At 32.3% G+C, this 4,276-nt stretch overlaps 1 long non-coding RNA gene across 2 annotated transcripts; it reads right to left on the minus strand.

Annotated features, from left to right (window-relative positions):
* Positions 1–2,012: 2,012 nt before the first annotated feature.
* On the minus strand, positions 2,013–4,207 carry LOC109341840. 2 transcript variants are annotated; one of them, XR_002107001.1, is made up of 4 exons: positions 4,173–4,207; positions 3,446–3,525; positions 3,335–3,337; positions 2,013–2,181 (listed from the first exon to the last, which is right to left on the minus strand). It is a non-coding gene; the product is annotated as an uncharacterized LOC109341840 (long non-coding RNA). The 2 variants fall into 2 exon arrangements; XR_002107002.1 differs by lacking the exon at positions 4,173–4,207 and adding an exon at positions 3,780–4,068.
* Between the last annotated feature and the right edge of the window lie 69 nt (positions 4,208–4,276).

The following is a 4,276-nucleotide window of genomic DNA, read 5'->3' on the forward strand; positions in this document are numbered from 1 at the left end:
CAAGTTGCTCCTTCAATGACACTATCATTCTTTTCAGATTCCTTCCCCAGACATAAGAGCCACGAACAAAGAATGAGAGGCTCAAACTACTTTTCAACTGGAATGCTCCAAATATCTAGTTTCAATTAAGAAAGCAACAATTAATGCAATAAGAATCCAGACAACCAAAATATTATTTAATGCATGACTGAATTAGCTTATCTAGTGTTTAGGATATATTATATTTAAAATGCTGCAGAGATAAGTTTTGGCTGAAAAGCTATTTTGTGCAAAGATCCAGAAAACCATTCATGTACATGGTTGACATAGGATACAAAAACATAGCTGGAGCTACCATGTTGCTGAATACAAGGCTGGGCAAACACTCAACAAAAGTTGGAATGACTCATAGGTAAAACAAAATACGAGCTATTTGTACTGTATCCTTGGACAATGAGTCTTCAGTTTCCTACACTAGAAGACATAGAATCTAACAAAATGTAAATAAAATAAAACGTAAATAAAAAATCAAGTCAAAGGCACGATTGAATAAATCGTACCTGGACCAATATTTACTATATATACTGTACCATATAAGATTCATGATACAATATTTGACTAATAAAGAAGGTCAATAGATAATTGAGAGTTTAATATTTCATAGTTGACAACATTGATTCTCACCAAAGCAAAGTGATTAACATCCTGAAGAGTTGCATCCTTTGAAAGCCTCCAGTTTTGCAGATGTGAGATTCTTGTTTTTAGCGTCAACAAAGCCGACATGCTAAATTTTGTCACTATAGAGAAAAAAATGGAGTGTAGAAAGGACTAAGTACTATTAAAATGGAATTTAAAAGATTAGAACATGCTAAATTTTGTCACTATAAATAATATTTTCAATTTTCTAGGAAAATTACTTCACTATTATGATAACAGAAAAGCAATATCAACATTATTCAGTAAATATAGAACATTCAAACAAAACAATATTACAAAGAATTTTAAATACATGTCAAACATCAACCAACAGCCTGTATTTCTTACACTAGTTACTTGTCTGACAAGTTTCATTTTTACAAAGCATATGGCCAGTTAAAGGAGGATGAGGATCTCTTATCCATAGGTACATATAAATTGCTTTGAAGTAAAAGGAAAGAAACTTTGATGTGTCAGCCTCACATCCTAGGTACATACATAAATTAATTAGTTTTCAGATAGCAAGTAACTTACAATGGAATTTACATTAACCAAAAACTAACCATTCAACTTCAGAATGATAGACAAAAGATAAGAAAGGCCAACATTCAGCACCAATATTGTTATATCATAAATACCAACCTCCAATACTAAAATAACAAAACCAATCTAAGATATAGACATAAGAAATGCAAGATCTTCAAATCTTCAGCAACACATACACACTAGCTTCTTTCAGGTGCTACTGGTGCACTGAATCAAAGTCAAAACAATATACGGATTTTGTTGTTAAATTAAAGTGGGGGTTCGAAAAAGATTCGATCTTTAACATGGTGAGGTTTGCCATGTCACCATCGGTTCAAATCAAAGTGCTACTGGTGCACTGAATCAAAGTCAAAACAATATACGGACATTGTTGTTAAGTTAAAGTGGGGGTTTGAAAAAGATTAAATCTTTAACATGGTGAGGTTTGCCATGTCACCATCGGTTCAAATCCAGAAAAGGGGAGTGAAAACCCTCATGGGGAAAAAAGGAAATTTAACAAAATAATTCGGCTCAGATTACGGCAAACCTTATTCAAAACGTGAACTATAATAAATAAATAAATCAAGGAAGGAAGATAAAAATAATATTAGGAGGCATAAAATTAAAACTTAAACAAGAACAAGAAGGATTCAGCAATGTTAATGTGAAGCGATCTAATATTAAAGAACAAGAACGACCTCGGAAAAAAAAATTGCAAACCAAATCAAAGATCAGAAGATTGAAAGCACATGAAAGTTATGGACAAAACCAATCAAAAAGAAAGTAAAGAACAAACAAACAGATAATATAGCTTCAGTATGTCTATAAAGGGTAGCTTATCAAGATGCAAAACCTTGCAAAACTCATGAGCTTGAACCATTGAAGTTTGATGCATATTGCAAAGGAAAGAAACCTCACCAAAGGAACTGTAGGTTTGCAATGTAATTATCTCTTCTGTATCACCATCTTCCTGCATTATCTCTGTTGTAGACAACAACAAAACAGTCAAAAAATGGGATATAGTGTTTTGATGGCATCTAGAGAGGAACTTGTATGCATATTCCTCAAATATAGAAGCATCACAGTTAGAAGTGAAATAATCCTGGTTCATGTTTTCTTATCTTCTTTTCAACATAGCATTTTCTTACATAATCTTCATCTTCTATGAAAAATTGCTTTGAGTGAGGTATAGTTCACTCAGAACATATAGGTAAGTGATCATATTTCTCACTTATTGCCTTAAATCTTAACCCAATGTCATTTGTTTCCTACAGAGGAACTTGTATGCTATGTCCAAATAGTAGACACTAGAGGAGTCAATTGTTTCCTATAAATAAGATGCAAAGAAGTGAACTCAATAGGCAAAACACTCACATATTGAAGATGCTCATACATCAGTTTAATATAAGAGTAATAACATTTAATCAACTGCAAAAAACAGCAATAACACACGTTAACAAACCAATAGGTTACCACAAAACTTACCAGCTACACTTCCTTGCTACATAACCAATTCTCCCGGGAGGAAAAAGTCTTCATGGACTTTGGTCGCCTATTACAGCAGATTTTCACATACACATTTCTGGTAGGAAAAAATATATTATGAGATTTGAAGTGGCTCAGTAGTCATTGCCATCCTACAGGGAAAAATAAATTGTGAGAAACTTGTATGACATGTCCAAATATAGTAGACAATAGAGGAGTCAATTGTTTCCTATAAATAAGATGCAAAGAAGTGAACTCAAATTAGAGGCTCCTCCTACCACATAATGAACCAAAATTTTAAAACAATGAGTCGACTTGTCTTCTCATATATAAATATACTCTTCTTCATTTGAACCAACGGGGGACTTCAATTCCGACATTATGTTAAGTAAAGAACCATTTATTTTGCCATCCGGGCAGTCTTCCTAGTAAGGTAGTAGCTTTTGCCTTTTGGGATGGAGTTAGGCTCAATTAATTTAACATAGCAAAATGGTCTCTCTTGATGCTGGGTTATTTATAGATGTTCAATCTTGAAAGCATAATTTTATAGACGTGAAAGATGTGTTAGACCTACTATAATTTTATAGTTTAATAGTTTAATATAAGAGTAGAGAACATTTATGAGCTAGCTTCTATGATGAAGTTAGACCTACTATTAAATAGAAAGTAACATTGAATATGCTCATACATCGGTTTAATCAACTGCAAAAAAATGGCAATAACACACATATACAAACCAATAGGTTACCACAAAACTTACCAGCTCACCATGACATACAAAGTAAAGTTGATCTGCTACACCTCCTCGCTTCATAACCAATTCTCCTGGACTTTGATTGTCTATAAAAGCAGATTTTCAAATACACATTTCTGGTAAAAATATATATTATGGGATTTGATGTGGCTCAGTAGTCATTGGACTGCTGGTATTGCAATTTCATAAAAGGAATGATAGTTAAGTGGATCCAATTGAGTAGTATATCATGAGAATAACTAAGTGAAAAGTTCAGTATTGAAGGTTTATAGATTATCAGATCGCATGACAACTTAACTTTTAAAGAATGATAAATGTAAACATGTAAAGAATGACTTACAATCTGCTTATTAAATCGTGAAGAGCCTCCCTTAAAAAAAGAAATTTCTGAAAGAAATGTTCATACAAATTTATTGAAATCTGAAAATACACAACAATAACCACATATATGTGATGAACAAATTTAATGCTATGGCAATCAAATTGCTGATATGACTTTTCTTTGGTCATGTTCTGCGTAGTTATGTTTCAAAATCTAAGATTTGAGAAAGTCTAGCATGCATCTAATAGAAGTTACTTAGTTCTAGATGTTAAAACATGAGAGATAATATACAAAGAAAATATTTCTATGGTGAAGATAGTTTGAATAAGCCCTTTGGAATCAAGATCTAAGAAAATATTACTAATATTACACCAAATCAAAATAGTTGTTAACTGATGAGAAAATAAACACCTCTTTGTGAATATTGGTTGGGAGAACAGAAGCATAATTTCAATTTTTTTAGTTATGTTGAAAAGTTGATGAAGGGAGAGTGAGAGTGGAAGGTATATGAGAAT

Source organism: Lupinus angustifolius, unplaced genomic scaffold (assembly GCF_001865875.1).
Source record: "Lupinus angustifolius cultivar Tanjil unplaced genomic scaffold, LupAngTanjil_v1.0 Scaffold_714, whole genome shotgun sequence".
Classification (NCBI taxonomy): domain Eukaryota; kingdom Viridiplantae; phylum Streptophyta; class Magnoliopsida; order Fabales; family Fabaceae; genus Lupinus; species Lupinus angustifolius.